The sequence below is a fragment of the Capsicum annuum genome, chromosome 1, assembly GCF_002878395.1.
Source record: "Capsicum annuum cultivar UCD-10X-F1 chromosome 1, UCD10Xv1.1, whole genome shotgun sequence".
NCBI lineage: Eukaryota > Viridiplantae > Streptophyta > Magnoliopsida > Solanales > Solanaceae > Capsicum > Capsicum annuum.
The window spans coordinates 93,788,735-93,806,415 of record NC_061111.1 but is presented as its reverse complement, the minus strand read 5'-3'; positions in this window follow the sequence as shown (position 1 = coordinate 93,806,415).

Here is a 17,681-nt window from a genome sequence, read left to right as displayed (position 1 = left end):
CATAAGTAAGAAGGTGACTATTACTGCTGTGAAACTTCTATCCTTTATTCATTCCAAAAGGTTAATTAGAACGGTGTGTTTAGAGGTCCCATCCATTGAGTCATTTCCTGTAGGGTTTGAGTTCCTAGAGGTAATTTTTTCTTACTAGCCTTGCATACATCCAGATCATGATATTGATTTTTGTTTAGACATAGAGTCAAATACCTTTCCCATCTCTATTATCCTTATAGGATGGCACCAACTGAGTTAAGGGAGCTAAAAGCTCAGTTGTAAGAGTTTCCTAGTATGGAATTCGTTCATCCAAGTGATTCCCCATAAGATGCGCAGTTTTCTTTGTTAAGAAAAAGGTTCATAGTTTATGTAAATGCATAGACTACCAACAGTGAATGAGGTTATGATTTGTAAAAAGGACCTTTTACCACAGATATATGATTTTTTACTAGCTATAGGATACTTTGGTATTTTTAAAGGTAGATTTGAGTTTGAGTATCTTCAGTTAGTTAAATATCCGACTGAGGACTTTCCTAAGGCTACATTCCGAATACGATATGGGTACTATGAGTTCTTGGTGATGTCCTTTGGGATTACTAATGCCCTAACTTCTTTTATAGATTTAATGAATGAGGTAATAAACCCTACTTGGATTTTTTCTTGATTTACTTTATTTATGATATTTTAGTGCACTCTAAGAGTTAGGAGGAACATGAGAATAATTTGCCTATTATGTTGGATTTGGTTAAGGAGAAATAACTTTATACCAAATATTCTAAGTATGAGTTCATATTGTCTTTGGTGTCTTTTTTAGTGAATATAGTTTCTAAAGAAGGGGTTATGATAGATGCACAAAAGATTGAAGTTGATGAAAATTAGGTTAGGCCTACCTCTATGATCAACGTTCATAATTTTATGGGATTAGCTAGTTACTATAGTAGGTTTATTAATTGGTTTCCCTCTATTGCTTCTCATTTTACCTGTCTGACTCAAAAAGAGGTATCATTTTTTAGTCTAATAAATGTGAGAAGAGTTTTCAAAAGCTCAAGACATTATTGACTACCACTACCATTCTTGCTTTTCCAGTGGATGGTAAGGATTTCATTGTATATTGTGATACCTCACATTGTAGTTTAGGTATTGTTTTAATGCAGGAAAGGAATTTTATGGCCTATGTATAAGACCTCTTGAATTAAGGATCATTATATTTTTTACCTTCCTGTGCAAATAATATTGATTAATTCATTTAAATTGTGTTTAGGGATGTTAAAAGGGTAATTGGGGAAAGTTTGAAATTTTTGAAAAGGGTTCGGGGCTATTTTAGAACACCAAGGAAGTGTACCTCGATGATATCACTATTCCATGGAGGTTAGACGACACAATATCTGTTTGGCACAAAGGATAAACTTCATGATAAGGTCATGCTAGGCTGAGGTGCAAATTTCATCTAATTTTATTTCACCCTTTCCACGACTTATAATATATAATTTACCTTATCCCCTTTAATTAAAACGATCAAACACTCTTATCTCTTCTCTAACACCTAGACCAAGAAAGCTTAAGGATTTTATAGGAAATCACTACTTTGGGATCCAAACTCTAAATTTATTTCAAATTCTTGTGTGTTTTAGGCATGGTTCTCTTCCCTAAACTTTAATGTTACATTATGGAATCAATTGAATAGATTTTCATGTTATTTAAGTTATGGTTTTGAGATTATGTTAATGGGTTTTGGTTTCCACTGATTAAATTACTTGTCCTATGTTTTAAGTTGATTATTCATGCTTTAGATTGATATTTTTGGGATTGAATTGGTATATTTTTTATATGATGGGAATGTGGGACATGGTTTTACCCAAATTGGATGATTTTTGGCTTAAAATTTCATGAATCTCGATCCACTTTTTGAATTTAATCTTTCTTGGAAAAAATTGCATGGTTTAACTTGTTTTTGAACCCAATGCATTGCATTAATGGATAAATGGATATAAAATAGATTTGGATGGCCATTTTGAACATGGTTTAGATTTTAATGGAACTTAGGAGTCCAATTTGTTTGTGTGAATTCGTTTGGAATAAATATATTAGCTTGCAAGCATATTGGTTTGACTATACCAAGTGGTAAATACTTAATAAATAACTCGTAGGTAAATGGACTGGTTTATGTGAAAATTATTTTAATTTAGGTTTAAAGGGGGTTATGTATCTTAAAATCAATGTGTAAGTTTTGGGGGGAAGAACACTGGAAACCACATTTGCTGACGTTGGGGGCTTATATGATAGTGTGTGTAAAACACTAGATATATACATTTGGGATGGCTATTGCTATGGTGGCTTTAGTTTTCTCTTGAATTTTCCTTGATTCATGTGGATAACACTCAATAGGCTCTTTCTACAGAGGAAAATAATCCCATATAGCCCATGGGTACCTTTAGGATGAACCAAGCTACACAGTTCAGATTAATGGCCTTAACACTCTCATGTATATTAACCTTACCCTATCCCAAAATCCTATATATATATATGTGTGTGAATATGGTTTTGACTTATTTTGAACATGGAATTATGTTATCATTTTTCCTAATTTACATGTCAATGATTATCCCACTGATCGTCCTAGAATACTATTTTATTTCATGATGTAGGGTATGAAGATATTTCTGTTGCTCCTGTGTAGCTTTAGGTGGATTAGAACATCATTTGACTTGTTTTAAAGTGGTGAGCCTCCATCATTCAGAAGGCCTTAATCATATTATTATTTTTTTATTACAGACTCAGTATTTTGGATTCTTTTTTGTCATAGTTGGGGCATGTCCCAACTAATTACTATTCTAGTTTTACACGCTATTATGGATAGATATGGGTTGGTTTGTTATTATTTTGACTCTTAGTTTTATAGAGTTATTCATTCATCTATGTATGATTGTTTAAATGGTTTCTATATTGTTATTATTATTAATATTATTGTGCTCTTTAGGTTAGGTTCAGGGGTGGTTTTCGGTCTATTATGGACTTGAGATACCTGTCATGGCCAGGCCCTAGTTTGGGTTGTGAAAATCTATATCACAGCATGTCTAGAGTTGTTAGGTTTCCATAAAGATGAGTCGAGTTGATTCCTTTTATGTATTTATAGAACGCCACACTTATAAGAAGAAGACTACCAAATATTTTGGAATGTTTCTCTTTCTAGTGTTCTATTTTGTGCTCTAGAGTCTAGGGTTATGAAACTTCTCTAAATCCTGGCTTCTTCAAATTTCAGATCATGCCTCCCCAAAGATTTAATGTTTATAGAAACTCTATTGGGAACTCTATCCTACCTGAGGACAATATGGAGGGGACTCACCCTATGTATGGAGTACAAACCCGATCTAGGGTCCCTGCTCCAGATTGCATTACCCCATGTGGATTTCAACCTATCCCTCCTAGTCTTCCTCAGTCTTTCTAGGGTCATGATTTTTATGATCAGCTGCCTCAGGGGTCATCTCTAATATGGATTTCCACCTATCTATTCATTTGCTTGCACAATTAGTGGCATATCAGTCTTAATAGTTGAATTGTGTTAATTTTATTACTCCTTCTTCTGAGGTCACTCGGGTTGGCTTATTCAATGATTGAATCCCCCAACCTTTCTAGGCTCTAAGGATGAGGAGTATCCTCATAGGTTAGTGGATAAGATAGAAATAATTTTTAGGGTAAACCATGTTACTAATTTTGAAGGTGTAGAGTTTACAGCATATCATCTGAAAGATAAAGCTTATCAGTGGTATAAGAAATGGGAAGATATGAGGGGTTATGACATTGAGCAAGCAATATGAGATGAGTTTTTTAGTGCCTTTCTTGGTCATTTTTTTCCTCAAGAGTTAACGGAAGCTAACGCTGAGGAGTTTGTGAATTTGAAGTAAGGTAAGATAAGTATGAAAGAGTATGCCTTGAAATTACAATAGTTGTCTCGTTATGCTCCCAAGGTGGTGTCTATCCATAGATCTAAAATAAGGAAGTTTGCTTTTGGGTTGTCCTGTGACTTAGTACTAGAGCGTAAGTCTGTAATATTGAACAATGATATGGACATCTCTAGGCTTATGGTTTATATATAGCGGGTGAAGGATGAAAAAAGCAGGTGTGAAAAGATAGGAGAGAGGTAGAATAAGAAGTTTAGATATTTAGAGTAGGTAAAGGTCAGCAGAATAGTGGTAGAGATGGTAGACAATGGACCAATAAAAAGAACTGGGGTAATTTATATTCATCTGCTAATGCTCCCTATCCTAGGCCTTCGGGAAATCATCGTTCTTAGGATAGCAGTGGTCCTAAGTAACAGGGTTCCCAGTTATAGGTCATTAGAGCTCAGTTAGCGCAGCTTATCCTCTTTGTCATTTTTATGGGCAGCTTAATCGTGATTCTTGTAAAGAGGAAGGAATTGGTGTTACAATTGTGGTCAGATTTGTCACATGTAATACGATTGTCCTTCAACTAAAGTCTCCACTAGAGCTAATAAGGATTAGGTTGCTACATCTTAGATCATACACTAAAGGGCCCTACTTTTACCGGCACTATCCAAAATTGTGTCTATACACTTGTTACTCACTAGGAATTTAAAGCATCTCCAGATGTTATTACTAGTATGTTACTGCTCTTTTTCTGTGGTATTTATTATTTTCTTGATCTGGGGTTTACCCTTTTTATGTTACCCCTTACGTGGTTGTGCATTTTGGTTTGGGTCCCAAATATATTTCCAACCCTTTTTCTACATCTACTCTTGTGGGTGATTCTATAGTTTCTAGAAAAAACTATAAGTGATGTGTGGTGTCTATCTTTCTTAGGGAGACACTGGTAGATTGTGTAAATTTAGATATGATAGATTTTAATGTAATCCTAAGGATGGATAGGCTTCATTTTTCTTATGCTTCTCTGGATTTTAGGAATTGAAAAATCGATTTTAAGTTTACTAATGAGTCGATATTAGAATGGAGGGGAGTTCCTTAGTACCCAAGGAATTTTTATTACTTATCTTAGCACTCAAAAGTTGATTTCCAAAAGATGTCTATATCATCTAGTTTAGATTAAGTATTTTGACTATGAAAGTCTTTTGGTAATGCCCTGAATCTGGTACTCAGAATGTTATATGGTGCTCACAACACCGAAGGACCACAAGCTAACCCATGACTGATATTTGTACCTGTACACTTTATAACATACTAAATATAATACGGAAATTGAGGGTGAAAGGCCATAAGGTTCAAAATTATATTACTGATAAAATATAACATCTGAGTGGGGTAATCAAATACATAAAATTGAAATACTACTGTAGTCTAAAAAACCTCTAAAACATAACTGTCTAAATAAGGAGTTAATGGGACATGTACCCAACTAACTCCAACTTATAAATTAGTTAATAAAATAATAAATAAATGATCATGTCCTTGAAAGATGAGGACTCACTGGTAACTCTGACTGCACAGACTGGAATGCTACTGATGCTCTAGAGCTCGTGCTTTTGAACCTATGGTATAGCACACCATAGTTCAAATGCATCAGTACTTTGACTGTATTGGTATGCATCAAAGGTAGGCTGAATGCATGGGGTTCATATGCATGAACAATACTGGCTAACTGACTAATATGGATGTGAGAATACATACACGAATACGTCGTAACTATATCTAAGATAGTGATAACATGAATTTACTGATAACTAACATAACTGATAACAAAATTCTGATGACTGATATAACTGATGACATGAGTGACTGTATCTGGCAGTCCTGAATTTGATGGAACTAGATGAGTCTCGTAATGTTCTGAGTTGACTGTATCTGACAGTCCTGAATTCTGTAGAACTATCTGAGTTCTATTACTGAGACTGAATAACTGTATCTGATAGTTGTAACTTAAACTATGGAAAGTAATTATCTAATCGACATGACCTTAATATGCTATTATGGCTGAGTTGGGTCTAATATGTAACCCTAATTGGTAGGGTGTCAATACCGCGCCACTGGTAAGGACATGCTGTGAGTGATCCTCATCTGATAGTTTCCTCAAAAGAGAATAGTGAGGCCCTCATCTGATAGTGTTTATCGACCTCGTCAACACTCATTTGATAGTGTTGATATCTAAATTATAATGCTCAAATTACACTCTTAAATGGGTGTAAGCGATTGTTGTTAATATAAAACCCAACTAGATTGGGGTCGAATCCCACAGGTAATAAGGTGTGAACTTTGATTTGTTTATGAAAGACTTTACTGGTTGTTTAATGTTTTGAAAGATGGGGGTTTAAGTTCACAGTGTGTTAAATATCACTTTCAATATTTCAGTGTTTGTAATAAAGATAAATGGGAAACCATAGCTATGTTTACCAAGGGTTTTGGGAATGGACAGATACTAGGTAATGCTATAGATTCTCGGAATGAGTAGAACAACATAATAACCCTGATGATTAACTATCTGACTTATCTCTCGACCTCACCAGACAATTTATTATCTAATGCTCTCGAACTTAGATAACTTACCTATTTCCAATAGGATGTTATCTCAGGTAGATTTATCCAGTTATGGCATTAATCATTAAATAGAACATTGGTATCTTCCGAGTCCCTGTTGATAATTCACGTCCGCTAGTCTATTTCACCATTAGAAGTAAATAAAACCTAGGGCATAATCTAATGTTTGCAACCACTAGATTTCAGTTCAAACAACAGAATTTCAAGATATTCTACTACTCTTTGAATCCGTTAATCACCTAGCATCATATCAAACCCTAATCCATGGATCCCATAACTTTGGCTAATGAAATTAGCCGCTCATGATTTGATGAACGAAATAACAAGTTGAATTCATAATTATAATGAAAAACTTAAAAATGGATAGAAAACAACAAGTAGTTCCTCCGATTTAATCGCAAGGTAGAAACCCCAAAAATAGTTGATACGAAAACACAAGAATATTTTATGAAAGAGAGCAAAAATGCATGTCTCTCTTCTTAGAGTTGATGTCTGATAGATAATAATTCCCCTCATTTAAAAACCCTAAAAGATGCTATTTATAATAAAGCCTAATTAAGGAAATAAAATAACTAAAATTAATAAAATTCTCAGAATAGGTGATGCCCAAGATGACGCCGCGTCAAGAGTCTGACGCCCTGTCCCAGATGGCATCAGAAATGCTTCACTTGCCTTCAAAATCTATCTTAGGCTAACCATGTAGCTGACGCCGCATCACCGATCTAACGGCGTATCACCAATGTCGTCAGATTTCTTCTTCAAACTTAATTCTCTGGTTTAGGCTGATGGCTTATCACCAACTTGACGCCTTATCACCAACGTCGTCAGAACTTCTTCTTATACTTCAAGTTTCTGGTTAAGGTTGACGCCAATGCTGATAAGCTATGACAAGGATGACGACATATCACGAAGGTCGTCAGCCATGATTTCTTCTCTTTTTCTCAAATTTTCCACTCTTTTGCTCCATTGTCGTTTGTTTTTATTTCTCCACCCTCTTATTGCAATATCATGAGCAAACACATCAAAACAACAAGAGTTGCTTCAAAATTAACAATTATTTTGAGCTAAGAAGCATTAAATGTGTTAGATTTTGCTCACACATCAACACCTTCAACTTAAAATAATTGCTTGTCCTAAAGCAACAAACTAACTAAGAGAATACAAAGAACATTCAGGAGTCAACAATCATTTTAGCTCAAAACTCAGTTACCACCTCTAAAGTCAACTAATTTAAACTACTGTGTATCTAGTTGAAAAGCAACAATGTAACACAAAGTATTCCAACCATGGCATCAACTAAGTACCAACAATCATACTTATATTAATATGACGCTACTCAAATAAGTAAGTCACCAAGAAACATACAAGTGTGCCCTCACAACAAAGAATTTCCCTTTTTTCTCTCATGAAAAGTCACAATATAAGCACGGAGATAATCACAAAAGAACTCACTCTCAGAATGAAGTTCAAATCAATGCATGCCAAATACCATATTCTTGCCCTTATCATCATTACCAAAGTGTCTGGACTGGTAAGCTAGGATCACTATAGGTCTTTCTTTGGCTTGTAACATAGGCTAGGGGCTGGTATGATATTAGCTATCATTTCGAGTGACTAACCTCCTTGAAACTACCTTAACTTATAGGGTCCACTTATTAACCTCTTTTTCTCTCTTTTTCTTTTCTTTTCTTTTTCTCTTTATCACATATTCAGAATGGGTGAGTTTATTCTTTTTATTCTAAAAAAATTCTTTTCTTGCTATTTTTCACCACCACCCAATTTTTTATTTCTTTTTCACTTATTCTTTTTCTTCTACTCTACCCGTCTTCATACCCAATTTTCATTATGTACCTCTATGATAGCCACCCTCAACTTAGGTTGTTTGCCTAAGTCAAGGTGCATAGTGTCCAAGGAGGACCAGGCCAAAACAGGTTCATTATAATTTAAAAAAAGAAGATGATAGGTATCATAGAAAGAAAAATGGTCAATTAAGGCTCAAACCAAGATCAAGTTATATCATACATTTGAGGAAGGTCATTTAGGCTAATAGTGACTTAAATTTAAAAACGACCTATGATCCTTTCCTAACCCCTATCTTTCAACTATGGTGAGACAAACCGGGCAAGTTCTAGATTTGATACTATAAATAGAACTCGGTATAGTCTCACACACACATTGCACACAAGAAATATCACTGGCTACTACCTATCTGGTTTATATAATTGTTTAGTAGTGATGATCAGGTAACTAAACTAATGCCATGACGAGATACCCAGTGGTCACACTAAGGTGAAATTCATACAGTCATGCAAAACAAACCTTTGGAGAGCTATTCAAAATCACAAAATTAGTTAACTGCCTACAGAACTTGCACTACTCCTAGTTATTTATAGAATATGCTACAACAACATACTACCCTACACCCTTAACTTAAAAAAAAAAAAAAAAATAAGGGTTAGGGCATACCTGGAGTCTGTAAAGTCTCAAATCATGGGTCCTTGACCCTGCAGCAGTGTTATCCTCATTAGGATCTTCTCTTTGTACCAGTTCAGTTGTTTGCTCAAGTGCCTCCATTAGTGACACGGTCACTGTCAATTGTTTCAGTATTGCCATGAACTTGCTAAATTCTCGTTATCTTCTTTCTTTTTTGATATCTAAGGAAATGGAGGTGGTGCTCTTGGCATTTTTTTCAACACCACTTCCTCATTTTTTTCGTCTTCTTTCTCTAAAATATCAATAAAGCCATCCATCTTCTCAAACACCACTGGATTGCGTCTTTCTGATTCATCAACACTTACCTCCTTCTCCATAGATTTGCCTATAAAAGGGTTAGATAACACCTTAACACTCCGAGTGGTAATCGCCATACAAGAGCCATCAGTCTGTGTGTTCTGAATCGTATCACTAGGTAAAGTACTAGCTTTTCTCTGGTTTAGAGTAGCTGAAAGTTGGCTCATCTGCTGCTCCAACTGCTTAATGGACGCAGAGTGTGAGCTAACCAATTGATTGAGGGTAGAAATCTCACTTTTCATATTAGTTACCCCCGAGTTGGTTGCCTCAACTCCCTTCAATAAATTTTCCATTATGTCCTCCATGGACATCTTACCAAAACTAGTTGTCTCAGCATCCCGACTTCTAGGAGGAATATATAAACCACTCCGATCATTATTATTTCTCTAATGTCCCTGCTCCCTATCTTTATAATCAAGCTTGTCATAGATAGTCTGACCTTAGTTCCCTTGGCTATTGCCTCGGAAACCCCCCTAATTACTTACATAGTTTGCCTCAGCCTCAGAACCTGTAGACACAGTACCCTGAGATTCCACAACCTTAACCATCTTAGTCTTTCCTGATAGCAACTATTTTGCCAGCAAGTCTATCTGCGTTTTTAAGTGGGCTATATCTTGATCTCGTTCCTCATCCCTTCTACGCTGCTCTACAGTAATACCACCAGCAATATTCGGGCTAGCCACTACAGAATCCCTAGTATGCCAAGCTCGACTCTACTTGGTTATTCTATTCAGCATGTTAGAAGCATCCAGAAAAGAGAGGTCAATAAACGAACCACCTGCAGCATTGTCAACAATAGGTTTTGTCACAGAGTTGAAGGCTCTATATAAAGTCTCCATCAAGTGCAATTCTATCATATTCTAGTTTGGACATTATGAAAGCTTCTTCTTAAATCTTTCCCAGGTCTCATGTAGTGCTTCAGTCAGAAGATGTCTGAAGTTGCTAATTTCTTCCCTCAATTGTACCCTTCTGGAGGGTGGAAAGAAACATTCTAGGAACGCATCTTTCAGCTTTTTCCAGTTTATTATAGAATTGGGCTCTAACTCATTCAACCACATTGTTGCCTCCCCAGATAGAGAAAAGGAAACAATCTCAACCTGATCGCATTTTGGTTACACCCAGATTGTCAAAAGATTTGCAGATAGTGATGAAGCTCACCAAGTGCATGTTCGGATCGTCTTCGGGTAAGCCTCCAAATAACCCCAATGGTGGAGGAATGATAGCACCTGTTGCACCAGCTCCATCCATTCCTTCATCATCTTCATCAGCCTCATATTACATAGGTTTTTGCCCATATCTCCCTCGAACTAGATGATTTTTGTTGAAGTTTCACTCCACTAGTGCAGCAACTTGCTCAGCTCACCTTGGGTTTTGAGGACTCAGAAGTTCCTCATCACCCAAGTCTTCATCATCAGGGTTCTGGTGATGTGCTTATTGACCCAAATTTTACACATTCACCTGAGCCCTGGCCATAGCAGCTAGTCTTTCTGCTTTCTGTTGTTCAGCCATTCTACCTATTAGTGGAGGTTCAGGATTAATTGGTAATAGTGGTTCTCCGGAACTTCTTGTGTTTGGCATAAACAACGTAGTACCTGCAATAAACGAAAACAACAAATAAACATAAATCAAGGAAACTTAACTATCAGGAAATTTTTGCGCACAAACTTTTATTCTACAACCGTATTCCCTGGCAACGGCGCCATTTTTTATAACACTCAAATTACATTCTTGAATGGGTGTAAGCAATCGTTGTCAATATAAAACCCAACTAGGTTGGGGCCGAATCCCATAGGGAATAGGGTATGAACTTTTATTTGTTTATGAAAGACTTTACTGGTAGTTTACTGTTTTTGAAAGATGGGGGTTTAAGTTCACAGTGTGTTAAATATCACTTTCAATACTTCAGTGTTTGTAATCAAGATAAATGGGAACCAGAGCTATGTTTACCAAGGGTCTTGGGAATTGACAGATACTAGGTAATGCTGTAGATTCTCGGAATGAGTAAAACATAGAATATCCCTGAAGATTATACTATTTGGCTTATCTCTCGACCTCACCAGACAATTTATTATCTAATTCTCTCAAACATAGATAACTTATCTATTTCCAATAGGATGTTATCTCAGGTAGATTAATCCAGTTATGACATTATTCATTAAACAGAAGGTTGGTAGCTTTCGAGTCCCTGTTGATAATTCACGTCCCCTAGTCTATTTCTCCGTTACAAGTAAATAAAACTTAGGGCATAATCTATTGTTTGCAACCACTAGATTTCAGTACAAACAACAGAATTTCAAGATGTTCTACTACTCTTTGAATCCGTTAATCACCTAGCATCATGTCAAACCCTAATCCATGGATCCCATAACTCCAGCAAATGAAATTAGCCACTCATGATTTGATGAACGAAATAACAAGTTGAATTGATGATTTTAATGATAAACTTACGAATGGATAGAAAACTACAAGTAGTTCCTCCGATTTAATCATAAGGTAGAAACCCCAAAAATAGTTGATACGAAAACACAAGAATATTTTATGAAAGAGAGCAAAAATATCTGTCCCTCTTCTTAGAGTAGATGTTTGATAGATAATGATTCCCCCCATTTAAAACCCTAACTATTTATACTAAATCCTAATTAAGGAAATAAAATAACTAAAATTAATAAAATTCTTGGAATAGATTATGCCGCATCAAGAGTCTGACGCCCTATCCTGGATGGCATCAGAAATGCTTCAGTTGCCTTTAAAATCTGTCTCAGGCTGACTATGTAGCTAACGCCGCATCACCGATCTGATGGCGTATCACCAATATCATCAAATTTCTTCTTCAAACTAAATTCTCTGGTTTAGGCTGATGCCCTTCGTGGAGCCTTATCACCAACTTTACACCTTATCACCAATGTCGTTAGAACTTTTTATCAGGCTTCAAGTTTATAGTTAAGGTTGATGCTAATGTTGATAAGCTATCATAAGGCTAACGACATATCACGGAGGTCGCCAGCCATAATTTCTTCTATTTTGCTCAGATTTTCAATTTTTTTGCTCCATTGTCATTTGTTTTTATTCCTCACCCTCTTACTCCAATATCATGAGCAAATACATCAAAACAATCAGAGTTGCTTCAGAATTCACAATTATTTTTAGCTAAAAAGCATTAAATGTGTTAGGTTTTGCTCACACATTACTCAACCTATGCTGGATACATAGTTATAGAATGCAAGGATGACTTCTTAGAATCACACCCTCATCTGACAGTGTGTGTTCCCATCCTTGGGTTCACTCGGTGCTAATTCCTACTCCCATCTGAAAAGACACTAATCATGGATTACTGAACTGAATTGGAATGAATTAACTGAGTTTAGTTGACTGACAGAATAGTATTGAGATTACTATATTACTGAGCCCTCCTGAGTCACATGACTGACTGAGTTCAATAGATCATGTCTTGACTAAGGATATCATGAAAACATGACACAAACTCTAGGTACACATCTATATTTTTTGGGTACAAGTACCCCCAAGACTCGATAGAAGAAAACTAGCACAGCATGACTTTCATGAGTACAGGACCAACATCAACAATCGTAATCTATTGGCTAAGACATTTCATCAAACACTTGAGATAGATAACTTGTACATGAATGGAGATTTCAAATTATCATACTAGTATGACACTTTTCCTTCATATAGGAATTTAATCAAACATGGGGGGAGAATGCTATGGTTATAAATCATCAACACATCTAATAATCAAGGATATATCAATCAACTTCTGAATTGAAGGGTTTATCATGAATACTACGTAATTCCTCACATACAAGAATCAATTCTTGTAATTAATAGTCTATAACATGGAATGAAACCAAACAACAACATGAACATCACTTTTCAATTCAATCAAATTATGAACATTCGTAAATATACAAATCTTTGATTTTGAAAAGAAGCTTCATGGGTGAAACAGACCCATGAATCAACACATGACATACCTTAGTTCTTGATTTAGCGAAGATTGACGAAGAGAATTTCTTGAAATTGAATCCCTAATTGAAACCCTAGCTTGTTCTTGAGATAAAATTGAGAGAAACTAGTATATTTTGGGTTCCAAATAGCTGAATCTTATGTTAAAGGGCTTAAATAGGGGTGGAAAATTGATCATTTTAACCCTAAACGCATCTTTTAAATTGGTGAAAATTTCCCGACCTGAACCCCTGGCATGATGTGGCGTTATTGCACCGTGTTACTAGAATTTGACTATTGGGAAATAGGGAAATGGTGTGATGCGAAGCCATCGCGTTTCCACTTTGTTTGCGACCTGGAACTTTGGCACAACACGGAAAAATCGCACTGGGACACTGGAAAAAGGACAATTGCCATTTTGTCTTGTGGCGCGGTGCGCCACTGATGAATATGGCGCTATTTTATGATGGGGACTTGAAATAGTCATAACTTTGTACTCGGTTATCTGATTTAGGAGAATTTTAAATCGATCAAAAGCGTATTGAACTTCCCACATGACAAAAAGTTAAAATTTTGAACGTTCCACATGGAATAAACATCATTAAATTTAGAAGCTAATACTTGACATTCTTAAGACAAAATTAGTTAGGAAACTTTGGGGTATTACAATATCTCCCCCTTGGGAACATTCATCCTTGAATGAGACTGACTGAGAGGGGAAAAATTATAATTCAAAGTACATACTGAACATGAACACTAAACATAACTGACATTTCTGAGATTCATATAGAGCATGTATATCTGATGCATGATTTCATGACTGAGCTAATACATAAATGCATGAATAAGAGAACTGATAAGTTGATCACACATATCTAATGTATGAATACACTATAAAGCTTATTACATGATTGAGATTTCTAATAACTGAGTCTTCTCACAAAGACAATGCATGTCTTACACATGAACACATGACTATTCTGATACATGAACATATAATTCGATATGCAATGGTACTTGGTACCAAGTTTAAAAATGGAATCCTGAACATGAGGCTAATACCATGTTGTAACTGAAATCTACACATGAAAACTGAAAAGCATAAGGAGAACTGTTACCTTAAGATTGATCTGAGTCAGCAGAGAAGAGGTGAGGGTACTTGGTACACATGTCTGCTTCTGATTCCCAAGTAGCTCCCTCAGTAGATTGATTCCGCCAAAGAACTTTTACTAGAGGGACTTCTTTGTTTCTCAGTCTACAAGTCTGGTAGTCTAGAATTTTGACTAGAATCTCCTTATAAGAGAGGCTATTCTGAACATATATGATCTAAATAGGGAATACAACTGTTGGTTCACCTATACACTTCTTGAGCAAAGAGACATGGAAGATCGGATAAATTGAGGCTAGATCTGAAGACAATTCAAGCTCATAAGCTACCTCGCCAAAGAGACTGAGAATTTTGAAGGGAGCAAAATATCGGGGATTGAGCTTTCCCTTCTTTCCACACCTCTTAACACCCTTCATAGGAGAGATCTTTATATAGACATAGTCACCAACCTCGAACTCGAGATCTTTTTTACGCACATCTGCATAAGACTTCTATCAGCTCTGAGCAGCCTAAAGTCTTTCTCTAATAAACTGGACTTTCTCTAAGGCATCGAATACCAAGTCAGGTCCTATCACCGAGGCCTCACTAACTTCAAACCAACCGACTGGAGATCTACAATTCCTACCATAGAGATCTTTGAATGGAGCCATCCGAATACTAGAATGATAGCTATTATTGTATGCAAACTCAATCAAAGGCCAGTGGTCATCCCAACTACCCTTGAATTCAATTGCACATCCCCGTAGCATATATTTTATGGTCTGAATGGTCCTTTTTACTTGACCATTTGTCTGAGGATGAAAGGCTGTACTGAGATAAACTTGGGTAACAAGGCTCCTTAGGAACGCTTTCCAAAAATAAAAGGTAAACTAGGTACCTTTGTCTGAAATAATAGATAATGGAATACCGTGTAATCTAACCAACTCCGTGATGTAGAGTTTGGTGTAATCCTCAGCTGAATAAGAGGTATGAACTGGAAGAAAATAGGCTGATTTGGTCATTTTGTCTATAATGACCCAAACTGAATCATGTTGGCAATGAGTACGAGGCAAACCCATCACAAAGTCCATGTTCATCTCTTCCTACTTTCATGTAGTAATATGAACTCCTACATGAACCCAATTGGCTTTTGATGCTCTATCTTAAACTGATAATATGTAAAGCACTTAGATACAAACTTTACAATATCACTCTTTATCCCACTCTACCAATAGATCTTTGTGAAGTCGCGGTACATCTTTGTGGCCCCTAGATGAATAGAGTAGCTCACACCATGCACTTCTACAATAATTTGCTACATTAAGTCATCTACACCTGGAATACAGAGACAACCCTGATAACGTAATACACCATCTCCCCCTTGGGAGAAAAGCTCTACTTTCTGGTCCTTAACTGACTCTTTCAACTTGACTAAACTAGGGTCTTTATCTCGCTTGTTTTCACCTAGGAAACAAGAGATGATTCTGAACTACTCTGAATCCATATGTCACCCTCCTCTGAATTGGATAAGCGAACGCCTACTCTGGCAAGCTGATGACCTTCCTGAGTTAACTTCTTCTTACTGTCCTCGATAAGAGTAACACTACCCATAGATAGTCTACTGAGAGCGTTGGTCACTACATTAGCCTTGCTTGGATGATAAAGGACACTCATGTCATAATCTTTCAAGAGCTCTAACCACCTTCTCTGATGAAAATTAAGATCCTTCTGATAAAAGACATACTGAAGGGTCTTATGATCAGTAAGCACATCTACATGAACTCTATACAAGTAATGCCTCCAAATCTTTAAGGCAAAAACCATGACTGCTAACTCAAGATCATGAGTAGGATATTTCTTCTCATTAGGTTTAAGTTGTCTGGAGGCATAGGATATGACCTTACCATGCTTCATGAGGACACAACCCAAACCTACTCTGGATGCATCAAAATTCACTATAAACCCATCTGGACCATCTGGAAAAGCTAGGACTCGGACTGAGGTGGCTCGAGTCTTCAACGCCTGAAAGCTCTTCTCGTAAGAATCTGACCACTAAAACTTAACTTTCTTCTGATTCAATTTAGACACAGGGGGTGTAATAGATCAAAATCCTTCAATAAACCATCTATAATAGCCAACCAAACCCAAAAAACTCTTAATGTCTAATGGAGAGATAGGTCTGGGCCAGTTTCTTACTGCTTCGGTCTTCTGAGAATCTACTCTAATGCCATCACCGAAAATGATATGGAAAAGGAATGCTACTAACCTTAGCCAAAATTTTCACTTACTGAATTGGGTGAACAACTGATGATTTCTAAGAGTCTGAAGTACAATTCTGAGATTCCTTGCATAATCACACTCGCTGCGGGAATAGACCTGAATATCATCTATAAAGACTACGATAAACATGTCCAACTACTGCTTGAACACCTAGTTCATCAAGCCCATGAAAGATGTTGGGGCATTGGTAAGACCAAAGGACATGACTAGGAATTCAAAGTGACCATACCAGGTACGAAAGGCTATTTTTGGAATTTCATATTCTATGACTCTAAGATGATAGTAACCTAACCTGAGGTCTATCTTAGAGAAATAACTGGCAACCTAAAGTTTGTCAAATAAGTCATCAATTCTGAGGAGAGGATAGTTGTTCTTGACCGTGACTTTATTGAGTTGATGGTAATCTATACACATTCTAAGAGAACCATATTTGTTTTGCACGAATAAGACTGTTGCACCCCACGGGGACACACTGGGCCTGATGAATCCCTCATCTAAGAGATCCTTCAACTGCTCTTTCAATTGTCTGAGTTTTGCAGGTGCCATTCTATATGGAAGAATAGATATAAGCTGAGTATCTAGAAAAAGTTCAATGCCAAAGTCTATTTCCCTTTTAGGAGCATCTGAATATTCATTCACTACTGGGATTGATTCAAGACTGTAAGTTTTAGAACTACTATCCTTAACTCAAACAAGATGATAGACACATCCTTTAGATATCATTTTCCATGCCCGAAGGTAGGAAATAAGATGACCTCTGCAAACTGAAGTACTACCCCTCTACTCTAGGATAGGTTCATTCAGAAATTGAAACTGGACTATTCTATTTCTGTAGTTGACTGTGGTATAGTAGGAATGAAGACAATACATGCCGATAATAACATCAAAATTAGTCATATCTAATTCAGCTAAATGTGCTGAAGTGTCTTTCTGAAATATCATAACTGGGCAGTTCCTGTATACCTGTCGGGCTATGATGATTTTACCCACTGAGGTAGAGACTAAAAAAGGCTCTGCTACAATTTTGAGACTGATTCCAAAATCAACTGCTATATAGGGAGTGATAA